This window comes from Argopecten irradians, chromosome 14, assembly GCF_041381155.1.
Source record: "Argopecten irradians isolate NY chromosome 14, Ai_NY, whole genome shotgun sequence".
NCBI classification, from domain to species: domain Eukaryota; kingdom Metazoa; phylum Mollusca; class Bivalvia; order Pectinida; family Pectinidae; genus Argopecten; species Argopecten irradians.
In genome coordinates this window covers 32,202,864-32,220,408 of record NC_091147.1, presented here as the reverse complement: position 1 = coordinate 32,220,408, position 17,545 = coordinate 32,202,864, and the positions used below count along the sequence as shown (strand labels likewise).

The 17,545-nt window shown below is 33.7% G+C and overlaps 1 protein-coding gene across 1 annotated transcript in view; it reads right to left on the bottom strand.

Moving 5' to 3' along the window:
• LOC138307830 (GTPase-activating protein skywalker-like) overlaps positions 1–16,863 on the bottom strand; it is a 76,149-nt gene extending 59,286 nt beyond the window's left edge. The window contains exon 1 of the mRNA XM_069248735.1: positions 16,728–16,863. The gene's annotated coding sequence lies outside the window, so the exon portion shown is untranslated. The remainder of the gene's footprint in view (positions 1–16,727) is intronic.
• Positions 16,864–17,545: the final 682 nt, after the last annotated feature.

Sequence of the window (17,545 nt, the reverse complement as noted above, 5' to 3'; positions counted from 1 at the left end):
TCAAGATGTCAGGTCCGTTCGGGAAACGAGGGACCTGGGGTTTCGTCAGAGCGGAGAAAGTACTCATTTACCCGTCAGGCACCCAGAAGCAAGTGAAGAGTTAAACCCTCATCGACAAATTAGAGACGTGAATGATTGCAGACCTACAGAGCAGGGAAAATCACAAAAATACAGGAAACCTGCAACATATGATGGCAAGACTAGTTGGCCGGATTACCTTATACATTTTGAAATTGTTTCTATGTTAAACCAATGGAAAGAAAATGAAATGGCATTTGAGCTTGCCATCTCTTTGCGTGGATCTGCGCAAGAGGTATTGGGTTGTTTGACGCCATCCCAGCGTCAGAATTACCAAATGCTAGTCGAAGCATTGACTTCCCGATTCCATCCAGATAATATGACGGAAATATACAAGGCTAAAATGAAAAGTAGACTTCGCAGGAAGGATGAAACACTTCCTGAGCTCGCACATGACATCAAGAGATTGGTGAGAATGGCTTATCCTATGGACTGTGGACAGATAAGAGATCAACTGATGCTGGACTGCTACATTGACAGCTTGAATAATTCAGATATGGAATGGGCAGTGTATCAAAGACAAGTAAAGACCATTGATGAGGCAGTGAGAGCAAGTATGGAATATGAGGCCTTTAACTTTAGAAAGAATAAATGTATTATTGTCTCATCCAATGGAGTTAACCGAAGCCAGACAGTTGAGGAAACAGAAAATGCAGATAAAAGCAATGTTTTATTGGGCACTATGCAACGGCTTATCCAATCGCTGGATTCCTTAAAGTCTACATTGAAAAATAATTCAAGTAGATCTTCAACAGATCTACAGCATATCAGAAAGAAGGACTTCAAAATTCAGGGTCTTTGCTTTCATTGTCATCAACCAGGACACAAGAGGAGGAAATGCATCAAATATAAAAAGGAACATAAAGCATGAACCAGAACACAAGGACATCATGACCCGAGTAAAAGACTTACCAGAAGTCATATTCATAGATTACAGAAAATATATTTTCCATGAATTTAGTACTCAGTTTACTGTATTTTGATGTCATACAGTTACACAAAAAAAAAACTATGGCACAACATAACTTTTCTAAGAAGCAGATGGACTCCCTCTTGAGTCGTGAAGCAGATGGACTCCCTCTTGAGTCGTGAAGTAGATGGACTCCCTCTTGAGTCAAGAAGCAGACGAATTGACAAGGAAAGGATCTGGATCTATAAGGATGATGGAAGTGTAGAGACTATTTATATTATGATTAAACGAGAAATAAGTGCAAGTTATGTGATTTAGTGTAAGAAATATAGAAACATTTTCAGCATGGTAAGATTTCAAGGCAGTTAATATTTTATAGAAATCAGTTATCAGGATTCGGAGATATACTATGGAAGATAAATTTTAATCCTGAATGTCATAATTGTAGGTAAGATGTCCAATTGTAAATGTAAAATTGGATGATTATAAGTTTAAAGTGGTTATGAAAGCATAATTATATATTGCCAGATTTTTATCAAGTGATACGGGTACGTTTGTAAAAAGATTTTTGCAACTTTAGAATATGTTTTGTATATTTATACGTGTATGGGAAGTGTTTCCCCGAGGCGCGTGGTGTAAAGTAGCAGGTGAAAGGTGTCCTCTATGTGTTGTGAAAGGGGAGAATTTAGCCTGTGGTAAAACAAAGAAATGTAAAAATGTACAAATGTTTTTCTTTGAAATTCTGGAGGTATGATTACCAGAATTAGTTTCTGAATTCAAAGTTAGTAACATTTTATTGTAAGATGAATTTACATGTTAGCAGCAATTTATCAGTTATATATGTCCAGGAAGATAAAGTGTTGACGAGGACGTCAAGTTTTAGAAAACCGGGGGTAATGTAACAAAATAGGCCTAGTGGCCTGTGGTTTGGGCATATATCCGATCAGGTATTGGATCGAGGTGTTCCAGTTTACATTTAAGATACAGTGTTTAAGATGTAACAAAACAGGTTAGTGGCCTGTGGTTAGGGCATATACCCGATCAGGGATCGGGTCGAGGTGTTCCAGTTTACATAAACGATACTGTGGGGTAGAGAATATTTGAAAATTCTGACATAAATAGCGCTAGGACGTAGCGTGGCAGTTTTATGCTGTGGACATAGAAATATAAATGCTGAAGATTGTTATTCATTGAGTTATTTGCATTGTATGAATTAATTGTTAAGATGCGAGAGTGATTGAAATAATGTACGAGTGCATCACGTCACGGTCTCGATCTTTCCGTCAATACACAAACATGACTAGTGTGTGGAATGTGTTCGATATAAGATTAAGTAATCGACATTACATGTAAATCAATGAATGTACAAACCCATGTGTTAGTTATCTCGCTGATATACTGTCGATTTCATTGTTAGACGACTTTATTTAGCTGTAAATGTCGTTGTTGACATTCATGTGTTCGTCACTGACAACTTGTTGTCAAAATGACGTAGTCGGCGTTTCGAGTGTATTCGTTGTAGAAATATTGTAAAGAATGTCTGCTATTATACTTAGATCGTTTTATTGTTTAGGAAGATTTGTGTATTTGATTTAGGTACAGATGCATTGTATACGATGTGTATTTTTATAGTATCGGAGGGATTATATTATAGTTCCTTTGCGTAAGGTTTCGGGTGTGAGACAGGCCAACCGAGGCTTTCAGCCAATCAGCGGGCGGCCTAGCCTCGCACGAGGCCCAAAGGTTATAAATAGGGGTGAGCACAGGGCCTCGCCACTTCTGTTTCACCGGTACCAGCGAGCGGTCACTACGCTCTCGCAGGATAATAGCGCCAGACGAAATTGGTTATTTCTTAAGTTAGGATTAGAGATCACATGTTTTAAGAGTACGGCTCTTAGCCTCTATGAGTTGTCTAAGTATTTATTTCTTGGATTATTTGGTTATAGGATATGAAACTCATAAGTTTCAAGAGTGCGGCTCTTAACCCCTATGAGTTATCATTGTATATGTATTTTATGACAAGCTTAGGAAAGACTCTCATAAGTTTCAAGAGTGCGGCTCTTAGCCTCTGTGAGATGTCAGTAGTCGATTTCTCAGGAAAGACTCATAAGTTTCAAGAGTACGGCTCTTAGCCTCTGTGAGATTACTGGAATTATGGAGATTATCATTCTTATTTAACACATGTTGTGACTTTCTCAGTTAGATAATATATTCTTTAACTTTTATTACTGGCTTGAGTCTTTTATTATACTGGATCATTCCGGATAAGCAATCGTTGAGACTTGTAGTCTTAACCTACGGATCATACAAAATATAAGGTTAGACAGGAACTGCGACCTGGGTGCTGGGTACTACCTGCACGCTACCAAGGAATACTTAGGAATACCGCACCCGGGTCCGGTTTTTGTCACAATATATACTACATACAGGACTCTATAGACACCTCAAGTTCTATATGTATAATACTGGGTCATTATAATTACATATATACTACACATACAGGACTCTATATATACACACCTCAAGTTCTATATGTATAATACTGGGTCATTATAATTACATATATACTACATACAGGACTCTATATATACACACCTCAAGTTCTATATGTGTAATACTGGGTCATTATAATTACATATATACTACATACAGGACTCTATATATACACACCTCAAGTTCTATATGTGTAATACTGGATCATTATAATTACATATATACTACATACAGGACTCTAAACACACCTCAAATTAAGCTCTATATGTATAAAGCCTGATCATTATAATTAAATATATATACTACATACAGGACTCTATAGACACCTCAAGTTCTATATGTGTAATACTGGATCATTATAATTACATATATACTACATACAGGACTCTATACACACCTCAAGTTCTATATGTATAATACTGGATCATTATAATTACATATATACTACATACAGGACTCTATACACACCTCAAGTTCTATATGTATAATACTGGGTCATTATAATTACATATATATATACTACATACAGGACTCTATACACACCTCAAGTTCTATATGTGTAATACTGGGTCATTATAATTACATATATACTACATACAGGACTCTATACACACCTCAAGTTCTATATGTATAATACTGGGTCATTATAATTACATATATACTACATACAGGACTCTATACACACCTCAAGTTCTATATGTGTAATACTGGATCATTATAATTACATATATACTACATACAGGACTCTATACACACCTCAAGTTCTATATGTGTAATACTGGGTCATTATAATTACATATATACTACATACAGGACTCTAAACACACCTCAAGTTCTATATGTATAATACTGGATCATTATAATTACATATATACTACATACAGGACTCTATACACACCTCAAGCTCTATATGTATAAAACGTGATCATTATAATTAAATATATACTACATACAGGACTCTATAGACACCTCAAGTTCTATATGTGTAATACTGGGTCATTATAATTACATATATACTACATACAGGACTCTATACACACCTCAAGTTCTATATGTATAATACTGGGTCATTATAATTACATATATACTACATACAGGACTCTATACACACCTCAAGTTCTATATGTGTAATACTGGGTCATTATAATTACATATATACTACATACAGGACTCTATAGACACCTCAAGTTCGAATTCTATATGTGTAATACTGGGTCATTATAATTACACATATATATATACTACATACAGGACTCTATACACACCTCAAGTTCTATATGTATAATACTGGATCATTATAATTACATATATACTACATACAGGACTCTATACACACCTCAAGTTCTATATGTATAATACTGGATCATTATAATTACATATATACTACATACAGGACTCTATACACACCTCAAGTTCTATATGTATAATACTGGGTCATTATAATTACATATATATACTACATACAGGACTCTATACACACCTCAAGTTCTATATGTGTAATACTGGGTCATTATAATTACATATATACTACATACAGGACTCTATACACACCTCAAGTTCTATATGTGTAATACTGGGTCATTATAATTACATATATACTACATACAGGACTCTATAGAAACCTCAAGTTCTATATGTGTAATACTGGGTCATTATAATTACATATATACTACATACAGGACTCTATACACACCTCAAGTTCTATATGTATAATACTGGGTCATTATAATTACATATATACTACATACAGGACTCTATACACACCTCAAGTTCTATATGTGTAATACTGGGTCATTATAATTACATATATACTACATACAGGACTCTATACACACCTCAAGTTCTATATGTGTAATACTGGGTCATTATAATTACATATATACTACATACAGGACTCTATACACACCTCAAGTTCTATATGTGTAATACTGGGTCATTATAATTACATATATACTACATACAGGACTCTATACACACCTCAAGTTCTATATGTGTAATACTGGGTCATTATAATTACATATATACTACATACAGGACTCTATACACACCTCAAGTTCTATATGTGTAATACTGGATCATTATAATTACATATATACTACATACAGGACTCTATACACACCTCAAGTTCTATATGTGTAATACTGGGTCATTATAATTACATATATACTACATACAGGACTCTATACACACCTCAAGTTCTATATGTATAATACTGGGTCATTATAATTACATATATACTACATACAGGACTCTATACACACCTCAAGTTCTATATGTATAATACTGGATCATTATAATTACATATATACTACATACAGGACTCTATACACACCTCAAGTTCTATATGTATAATACTGGATCATTATAATTACATATATACTACATACAGGACTCTATACACACCTCAAGTTCTATATGCATAAAGAGAGGGTCAGTAAGAAGTATAGGAGGCTCGGGCTACGCCCTCGCCCCCTATAAATCTTACTGACCCTCTATGCCTTTATAGGGGGTCAGTAACTGACTATATAACTAATAATATAGGTATATATATATATATATATATATATATACATACAGGACTCTCAGCTGCAACTTTAAGCACTAGTGCGATTCCCATGACCAGTAAGTTAATGGCCAGACTAGTGCCAATAATTGTAATGAACTAGTGGCTCTGCACCCGATTAAAATTGATAAATACTATTTTTATAAGAGCAGTGGCCATGGTCAATTGCATTTTTCAACACATTTTGAGTGTATTCTGTATGTGATTATTTCTGTCCGTGTGAGTCATTTTGTGAGAATTTGCATTCAGGAACCCATCCAGACTGTAACTTGGGCCAAAAATTGTTAGCTGATCATGACAAGTCGGACTAGTAGTTTTTTTTTAGTCCAACTCATGACTAGCAGTGAAAAAAATCACAGACTGGACACCTCAAGCTGGATTTTTAATTTAAATACATATTGCAAAATTAAGAAGTCATGTGACATCTCACTTTTTTATTTTTTTTAATCTTATTTAGCGGTATATTCACATATCAAAATCCATGCATGATGGCAGCTCTGTCGCCTATTTTGTTTACCATCAATGACCAATCAGTTCCAAAATGCAACAAGGGGGACCTGCACCTGAAATTTGACACAGATCCCTTCAGTACTATCCAAGAAATAGTGGTAACAAGGATTGTTAATGGATGGACAGAAGGACTATGTACCACAGCTAAAAGGCGATTTAAATAGTCCACTATCTGATGATGGTGGGCTAAAAAGTTACATCTTGTTGCCATTTTCACTACAAAATTGAATGCTCCCCAAAGTAAGCAATGTAAACAAGATAAATTAAAATAATCATTGTGTATCGGCAGAAAATAGCTGTTTTCAGCTATATTTGACGGATTATCATACGGTTTCAATATATTCTGAAACTATAAGGATAATTTCTCCTCATATTTATATGCGAGTCAGTTATTTAACATGCAGAATATTTTTATATGAAACATTTTATTTCTTAAAGGCCCACTACCTTTCCGAAGCAAAATATAAAGGTTTCTTAAACAAGAGGCCCATGGGCCTTAACGGTCATCTGACTATTAGTACAATACAACATAGTTGTTTAAAGATTTTAGCCTATTTGACCCGTGACCTTGATTGAAGGTCAAGGTAATTCATTTGAACAAACTTTGTAGCCCGTCATCCCAGCATGCCACAGGCCTAATATCAGGTCTCTAGGCCTCTTAGTTATTCACAAGAAGTTTTTAAAGGGTTTTAGCCTATTTGACCCCTGTGACCTTGAATGAAGGTCAAGGTCATTTATTTGAACAAACTTGGTAGCCCTTCATCCCAGCATGTCACAGGCCCAATATCAGTACCCTGGGCCTTCTGGTTCTTGAGAAGAAGTCGTTTAAAGATTTTAGCCTATTTGACCCCCATGACCTTGAATGAAGGTCAAGGTCATTCATTTGAACAAACTTTGTAGCCCGTCATCCCAGCATGCCACAGGCCTAATATCAGGTCTCTAGGCCTCTTAGTTATTCACAAGAAGTTTTTAAAGGGTTTTAGCCTATTTGACCCCTGTGACCTTGAATGAAGGTCAAGGTCATTTATTTGAACAAACTTGGTAGCCCTCCATCCCAGCAACCTACAGGCCAAATATGAGTACCCTGGGCCTTCCGGTTATTGAGAAGAAGTCGTTTGAATGAAAAGTTCACGGACGGCGGACGGCGCACGACGGCGGACGGCGCACGACGACGGACGGAGAAGAAGTCGTTTGAATGAAAAGTTTACCCTTTGGGTCAGATGACCTAAAAACATTAATAACATCAGAAAATGCATACTGATGACCTAAAATAAGGTTACGACACTAAACATATGCAAGATTTCCTGCATAATATATGAAAACAGTGGAGAGTCAATTCGCTGTTTTGCCGTCTGGCGCAGTGATAGTCAACTACCGCATGGTATTTAGGACGACGGCGAGAAACATAATACGACCCGCGTTATGAAAATAAACATTTTATTTATTTTAATCAAATCGTTCAGAAGGTGATGATAAATGTAGTATTAACGGTAGGTTAATCATTTTTAAGACTCTACAAAAATATTGGTCTTGTTTTACATTCCCATTTTAAAAATTAAAAGCTGTTTCGGAAAGGTAGTGGGCCTTTAATAAATTTCTTTACTTAATTGGAGAATATATTGTTCTGATTTCGTTTTTCAAAACTAACTTACCAGAAAAGTTTAACAAAATAAAATCACGGTGAGAGGTCTGCTTTAGTCACAACATAAACAACAAAGTGCCAGCTCTTTCTGCCATTTCAAAGAATATCGTAAAAAATTGTCAGATGTGCATAATTACATACCCTTATAAGAGCAAAGATTTATTGAAGCTCTTTTACAGTAATTAACATATAAGTAAGCAAAAGCACATACTGAGATCAATGACCTGCATACATGGATGGCTAAAATATTTGCATACTTCCGGTTTAACCTATTCAGGTTTGCGTGTTGCTCCGGTACTGCTCTCCGCAGTTGTTTTTTTTAAATTACAATAATAACACTTTTAGAAAATTAAAAGCTATAAATGCAGTCAAAATATCTACCAAACAAAGATGAGCACAAGGTATCGATCATCACATCACACCACATCAACAAATGGCGCAAAATCATAAGATTCGCATACGTAGCACCCCAGGCCTGTGGCAAGATGCATGGACACAGAAAATCAATGTCCAAATCCAAATCATTGAGTTCTGTTTAAATCAAAAGTTTTATTATGTTAAACAATTATTATATCATATACTACTATAGGTCTACTTTAAATTGCGTTCTTTTATTTTTAAATTGTGTCTTCTAATAATTATAAGAGTGAAGCTCTTTTGTCGCGCAAAACGCGTTGAAAATCGAAGCTCTATTCCGGTAACATGTACGTAATCAAAACCACATACATGTACTGAGATCAATGACCTGCATGCATGGATGGCTCAAAAATTTTGGTACTTCTGGTTTAACCAATTAATATTCCGGTTGTGCTTTGCTCCAGTAATGCTCTCCACAGTAAATATATTTAAAGATGCTCCATCGCCAACGGAGCATAAACGATACTCTTCATTTGAACAATAATTGGAGTTTAATTAACGATTAAAGGATTGTTAGATTGCATTTATTGGAGATATAAATGCAATCTGGATGGCAGATAAATAGAATAGCGCCCGTTAGGGCGCTATGAATATATCTGCCATCCAGATTGCATTTATATCTCCAATGAATGCAAAATAACAATCCTTTAATTGTTATATTTACATTTTACTTTCTAGTTCAAAGTAAAACATTTATTTTAAACAAGTATTTTGATGCGAGTGAACATTTGAATTTCCCGCTTCAGCCATTTAACCTGAACAGCCAAGTTCAATGTGTTAAAAAATAGTCCCTATAAAAATTAAAAAGATAACAAAATTTCAATGTTCGAAATATCGAAACTTTGATAGCTTTTCATTTTACTTTTAATTATCCAGACATTTAAAAAAAAATGCATAAGTTTCATAACCAAAATGGTTCATTCAACTACAATGTCAATGTTCCCGTGCGGACTAACATACGGTGTCAGTAAACAAGACTCACATCCATTTATGTAGATACATGTATTACTACGCCAAGTCTAGGCTGCATTTATTGGCTCATAATGCAGATCAAGATTATCATTAGAATAATGGGAGTCGCAGTAGCAAAATGCAAATATTCGTGTATAAGTATGTCTAATAAACAAAAGAAAAATAATATAAAATTTATGTTGCTTTTAGCGCATGCGCAATCATTACTTCATTCCATAAAAGACATATGCAATTAATCATTTTTAATATATTTGTCTTGAAGTAAAGTGGTAATGGTGTAAAGTAAGTATTTTTTGTAACTGAAGAAAAGTACTAATTTGTCTGCTCCTGTTTTTAATAGAGAAAAAATACCATTTGTCAGCGATGGAGCATCTTTAACTATTGTGCAAATGCATTTTCAGGAATAATTAAACATTTTTTATTTCTTTTTAATATTAATAACACTTTTGAAAAACAAAAACTATGGAATACAGTCAAAATATCCACTAAGCGAAAGATGAGTACAAGGAATCATGACGTCACATCACATCAACAAATGGCGTGAAATCATAGGATTCACATACGCTACATGGACACATAAAAACAACGTCAAAATCTGAATCGTTGATTTCTGTTTAAAGTAAAAGATTTATTATGCTTGACAATCATTATGTCCTATATACTACTTTAAAGTACATCAGTCATCCTTTTCATTTTTAAATATTCTTCTAATATACTGAAATAAACAAGGAGAGCTTCGCTCTTACCATGTCGTGCATGATTCATATTGTATTGAAATAGAAAAAAGATAAACAAGTTGAGCTTCGCTCTTCCCATACTGTGCTTGATTTATAAGAGCGCAGCATAACATGTGTGTACGGCCGAAGGCCGCGTAGAGCGAAGCTCTACTAACCATAACATGTGTGTAAGCATAAAGATCCAATACATTCCAGTACCCCTTGGACTTTGAAATCGTGTCCCGTGGGAAAAGTCTCGCGCCTCCATGCAGGCAGCCATGTTTTAATTCTCGTTATCAGCACCACGAGATTTGAAATTTTTTCTAAAGACAAAATGTATCACCAGGATACACTTTGAAATTACTGTAAGTAGTTTAAGATAACTACACAAAGATACGAACGATGCAATAAAATGTACTAGTCAAATAATATACTGTCTGTGTGTTGTCAAGCGCACCGTCAGGAAGCTTGGTGCCAAAGATGACGGCACATATTCCCGCGCTTTTTTTTTTTTTTTTTTTTTTTTATTTTCAAAAGGCATTTCAATCAATACTATACATATATATACAATGTGAAGTAACATATATAAGTATCAAACAAGACTTCATTGATCTGCACACATTCATAAATAAGATTTGGAGAGATATTAATGTATAGTACTGAGTTTTATGACTGGGAGACAGAGGAAAAGCAAGAAAGTAATGGAGTGAGCGGTAGGGAGACAGTGATCGGAGAAAGAGAAGAGAGAGAGAGAGAGGAGGAGGGGGGTGGGGGGGGGGGGGGAGGGGGGGGGGTAAAGGGTTTGATAGTGTGCATCTTAAAACTATTTGTAAATAATAAGCGTCACATCAATAATTTTTCAAAACAAAAATATTTAAGTGATGGGAAAGTTAACAACATGAATAAAAAGTTGATGTTGGTATATGAACAAAAAAAAAAAAAAAAAAACCGTCATGGTTAAGCCAGGTTTACTATTTTCATCCACTTTTTCCATTCAAAATTTAATTTCTCTATATAAGCTTGATCTTTTCCGTATGCGATATGTTTCTGTACAGCATGGAGATCTTTGATGCAGTTTACCAATCTCATTACATTCAAAGAATTTTGAAACACATCTAGTTCTATAAATATACTGTTTAATCACAAGGATAATTTCATTATCAATCCTGTTGTATATACCATTTTGTCTAAAAAGTCCAAAAACGCATTGTTTCTTTATTGATAGAGAATGGTATGTAAAGGATATCCAGTAGACACTCAAAATCAGTTAAAAAAGCTTGTACTTCGGTACATTCCCAAAAAATATGAGTAATTGTCTCCCTTCCTACAGAGCAGAACACACAGTGAGGATTATTAGAGAGACCTACTTTACAAAGATAAGAATTTGTTGTTAAGATGTGGTGTGAAATTCTGTAATGTAGCCACTGCAATTTAGTATTATGAGTAATTCGAAATGGAGTATTATAAATCTTTTTCCATGAATCCTGGTCATAATCAAATAATTCACCCCATTTACTCTGGCCAGTAATATTCGTTTCATTTTGAATAAGAATTTTATAGAAATCTTGAGATCCACGAGTCCTTTTCAGAATTATTTCCAAATGTAATGGTGTTGATGGAAAAATAACTTGTGTATTACTATTAGGAAAAGGGTGTATATTAAGGTAATTTTTAATGTTCAAGATTAATCCATGATATTCGAGAAAATTACAAATTCTACCATGAATTTCACAAAATTCGTTAAAAGAGAAGAATGATTCAGTAGTGTTATCTTTAATCAAATCCTGTATATACATTATTCCTTTATTAAAAAGTCTTTGATAAAAAATAGTTTTGTTCCCTAATTTTATATTTTCATTATACCATATAGGTGATTTAAACACATTGAATTTATACTTATTAGATTTAAACAATTTTACTTCTTAAATTATACCAAGCTTTCAGAACATCAGTCCAAAATACATTTTTTATCCTTTTGATGATTAAGTTTAAATAATCACTGCCACAATTGGCTAATAGATTAAAATTAACTTTAGTTTTCAGAATAGTACACCACTTACATTCTGTTCTATAGATTCTCCTTATCCAACTTATTTTAAGTGCATCAATATATGCCCATAGGTTAATCATTTTCAAGCCACCCTCTAGATATCCTCTTGTAATAATTTCCCTTTTGATTTTATCACAGTTGCTATTCCACAAAAAATTAAAAAGAACTGAGTTCAATTGTTTAATAAACTTATCGTCAGGATTGGGTAAAGAGATAAAAAGATGATTCAATTGTGAAATAAGGAGTGATTTAATTAGTGTGATTTTACCAAGAGGTGTGAGACTTCTTTTACCCCATCCCTTAATTAAACCCTTAATTTTAACTAGCTTTTTATCATAATTCAGTTTCGGAATTTTGTGCAGGTCTACATGAAAATCAATGCCAAGAAGTGTAAAGGTATTGACGCCCCATTTTAAGTGTAAGTCAGGAAGAAGTGTATCTGTGCTATATTTTTTACTACCTATCCAGATTACCTGAGTTTTACCCATATTAACTTTCAGTCCTGAAATTTTTGCATACAGGTTTAGCTCGTTAACAGCGGATTTCAAAGATCTCTCTGATCCATCAAGTATCAATGACGTATCATCAGCATATTGTAAATTTAATATATGACAATTATCTATGTTTATACCTACAATTTTTTTATCATTTCTTATACGAATTGCTAAAATTTCAGCACAAATAATAAAGAGATATGGTGCAATAGGGTCACCTTGGCGACAGCCCCGCCTTAACTTAAAAAAGGAAGAAAGGCTTCCCCCTTGATTAACTGCTGAAGATGCATTACTATGAAAGATTCTTATCCATTTTCTAATATCTATTCCAAAATTAAAATATTTTAGTGATTCATCAATAAATTCCCATGAAACAGAGTCAAAAGCTTTTTCAAAGTCTATAGTTAGTAACATTCCTGGTATATCATTTACCTCAGCATAATTCATGATATCATATATAAGTCTAGTATTTTCCCCTAAATAACGTCCTGATATGAAACCGGTTTGATCAGAATTAATAATTTTACTCAAAACTTCTTTAATTCTATTAGCTATTGACCCAGAAGCAATTTTATATACAGTTTTTAAGAGTGAGATTGGTCGCCAGTTTTGAATGAAATATCTTGATTTATTTGCTTTTGGAATACAAGTAATGATGCCTTGACACTGTGTAACTGATAATTGTCCATTTAAAAAACCATAATTAATTGATCTAACAACAAAAATACCTAACTGTTTCCAAAAACATTTAAAAAACTCAGGTGTATAACCATCAGAGCCTGGACTCTTGCCATTTTTATTCATTTTTTTCAGTGTAGCTGAAGCTTCCTTAAAGGTTAGAAATCCTTCAAGACTTGAAGATTCTATATTATCTAATTTTGGTACATCAAAAATCTTTTAAAAAATCATTTAAATTCACCTTTTCTATATTCTCGTCCTCAGAGTATAAATGTTTGTAAAATTTTTCAACTTCACTCAAAATTTCGACTTGATTTGTTATAATTTCACCATTATTTGTTTGAAGTTTGGGAATTATTTTGGATGTAAAGTTTCTGTTTTCTAGATTAAGAAAAGTAATTTGTTGGTTTTTCTCCCTCTTCAATCCATAATGCTTTTGCCCTTATCATGCTTCCTTTTATTTTTTTCAATCTTATCTCCTGAAGTTCATTCTTCTTATGAATGTATTCTTCACAATCTACCATATTGTTATCTTCCAACGACTGAATTTCAATTTTAAGATTATTTTCTCTCAGATTATTTTGCTTTTTTTTATGAGATGAATAGGAAATGGATCTGCCCCTGATTTCCATTAATAGTGTTTCCAAAAATAGTTGATCATTTATCATAAATTGCAAATTTTCATTCAGAATGTTAGGCATATTATTAATATTATATACGGGTAGACAATACTGAGATTTGATCGAATGAATTGTTTTCATTAACTATATTCAAAAAATCTTGATCATGTAACAAAGAGTTATTAAACTTCCAAAGTCCTTTTCCTTTTTTGAAATCATTAAATTTTAATAAGATTTTTGGAAATGAATGGTCAGATCTATAACCAGATTCAATTGAGGTTTCTAGTACACTTGACAGTAAATTTTGTGACACAAGGAAAAAAATCTAATCTTGATTGCTTTAAAGGATTGTGCTTCCGCCAGGTGTATCGTCTTACCTCTAAATGTTGTTGTCGAAACACATCAGTCAGATTTAGGTTTTCTATTAACTCAAGGACCTTTTCACGAGCTTTTGGGGTTGTTAATGTTTTTATAACTTTTATCATAATCTAGATTTGGGTCAAGAACAAGGTTAAAGTCTCCACAAATGACATACTTATTGTTAACAAACTCATTAATAGTTTCTTCAATCAGATTGAAAAATGCTGGAGTATCAGAATTTGGACCATAAATTGTTATCAATGTAATTTTCTCACCTTCCATTTCTAGGTCTAAAGCTAAGAAGTTACCTGTATTATCTTTCTTCTGTTTGAGAACTTTGAAATCAAAATTATTATTAATTAAGATAGCGGTGCCTCTCGAGTTAGATTTAAAAGAGTTAAAAAAACATTTGTAACCCCATTCATTACAAATCAAGTCCTCTTTTTCCGCAGTAAAATGGGTATCCTGTAAACAGTATATACTATATTTTTTTTCCTTCAGGTATGTAAAAAAGTCTTTGCGCTTAAATTTATCAGATAAACCATGACAGTTACACGTTAATATGCTAATACCTTCCATTACCTTTTTGTTCTAAGATACCACGCAGTATTCTAATAAAACAACATATTCGTAAACTTTTTGAAATGCTTCCCATAACGTATGGTCGATCGTAATAATACACACTATCAAAAGAATAGGAAAGAAGAAAGTGAAAATGGGGAGAAAGAAGGAGTAAAATCATAATGAATGGTCAGTAGAGACCATTGCCTACCAGGCAAGTCATCACCGCTTGTAAAATCTCCAAACGAAAATGGAAAACACCACAACACTATCAATCAGACGCTTGAACTAGCTGACATATAAACGGATTCACGTAAAGCTTCTATATGATACAGACGTTATACTAAAAAACTGAAAGACTTCGGTATCAATATCCGGCCATTAATAATAATGATAAAAAACAGAGTACAGAATGCTATTTTACCGCCATGTAAAAATAATCGTGTTCTATCATTTTCATAGCAAATTGTTTCATCACATAAAATACAATTAACTCGATTCGATGTTATAGATTAGTGACCTGAGACAATAAATTCAAGTGGAAGAAAAACATAATTATATATACATATGTATAACACATTATTCTAAGCTTACATGTATATGCATAAATGTAATAATGTTCTGATAATTCTTACATTGGACTGGTTTACATTTACACATCGGATCGTTTTGATGCAATAATAGTATTAATCTTTTTTTTTTATTCATTATCTAAATTTATGCCTCCAATATTCAACTTATATTTGAAAAAAAAAAAAAAAAAAAAAAAAAACATAGTTTCATACACGTATAACGTAGTGCCGGCTACAAGTTTTGTTATTTATTAAATCTCTGCACCAATTTTCTGCTTTAGATTATTTCATACACCTGTATACATACAATATAACCACATGTTTACATACTAAATATATACATGGACCATAAGCATAATCAAAGTTTTGTACATATTATATTGATAGTGACTTATATTTAGTAAGCCTTCGCGCTTTTTTGATACATGGCATGTTGCCAAGTTTTCCGCCTTACAGAGAAGCAAGATCGAAAAGAAATTGAACTATTCCAGTTGAATGTGTCTTTCTGGCTTGTATATGACGACTGTCAATACATTGCTAGACACAAAACATCAATCTATAGTATTGAAGAATAGCATTTAATAAAAATCAATGATCGGACTACAAATTTAAACAGTTTTAATCTCGTTCTGAGATTTTACAAGTAGCTGCGCTCTTATGAGGCTTTGCCTTAAATTCGTATTATTATTACTCTACATTACCTCTTCTGGGACATGTACACATCCTCAATAAAACACTAACTGTAGACAGGCCTAGGCTAATTAATGAAGGCCCACCTATATGTTTGAAAACTTTTAGAAGTCACACAGAGTGCACGTGTCCATGACTTGTCTAGGTGTGTCCCACTGTTCAAATTACCAACATCTTTTAGGTCTAGTTATTTCGCTGTCCGATTTTAACGATCAGCTGACAAAATGAATAAATTGTAAACTGTCCTAGCAGGGTACTGCTTTAGCCCGTAATGCTTTAAAACCCGGGCTTAAGTTCGTTATTAATGCCTTTTATGTTGCATTCAAACATATAAACATGTTAAGCTACGCGGGGAAAAGGTGTGTTATTCGGTCACTTATCTTCATGAGGAAGTCACTTACCACGAGAAGGAGGATCACAAAATTGACGCCATCTTTGTTGACAAGTAAAGTAACGTGAGAGTCACGTAGTTTACGAGAGCTGGTATCGGAATTTCCGTGAATCTTCGAGTTATAAATTTATTTCCGAAGATTACCGGAAAATTCTCCGAGGGTATCCGATTGAGGCTTTTCCGTCATATCTCCGATTGTTCCCGAAGCTAATATACACCGATAGCCTAAGATGAGCGATCGTTCGTCCTGTCGTAATATTATAACCACTTTACGCAATGCATAAAAAATGTCTTAATAATTGACTTTTGTATATCAAAATTTATAATTAACCACAGGACTTTGACGTTCTGCCAATAATACATAGTATAGAGCAATGGAGGGTATTATTGTCAGGGGGTAGTTATCGCCAGTTTTTCCTTAAAGGATTTGTGCAGTCAAAAATGATAATTTCAGTTTATGCTGGAAATGGCTTTATTAGACTGTGTAGAAACCTCTCCGTGCCGCGCGCGACCGGAATCTGACCGCCCGATTATGCATATTTTCTAGCCCTAAACCGTGTGACGTCACAATAGTCCGTGGCTGTACTTTAACTGATGTGCTATCACACTTACATCGACGGTCACAGGAAATGCCGATCAAAAATTTTTATGATTACTTTTGAGTGAAGTTAATCGTACAATAACTTTGTCCCGAATATACATAACTAAAAGAGTGAAATTCGATGTTTCAAATACTCTAATTTATGCTCTAACAGCAGGTATCTTTGTGTAATTATGAAAGAAAATCCACACAGAAATAAGTTTCCGATTTTTTGTTGAGGAGTTCAG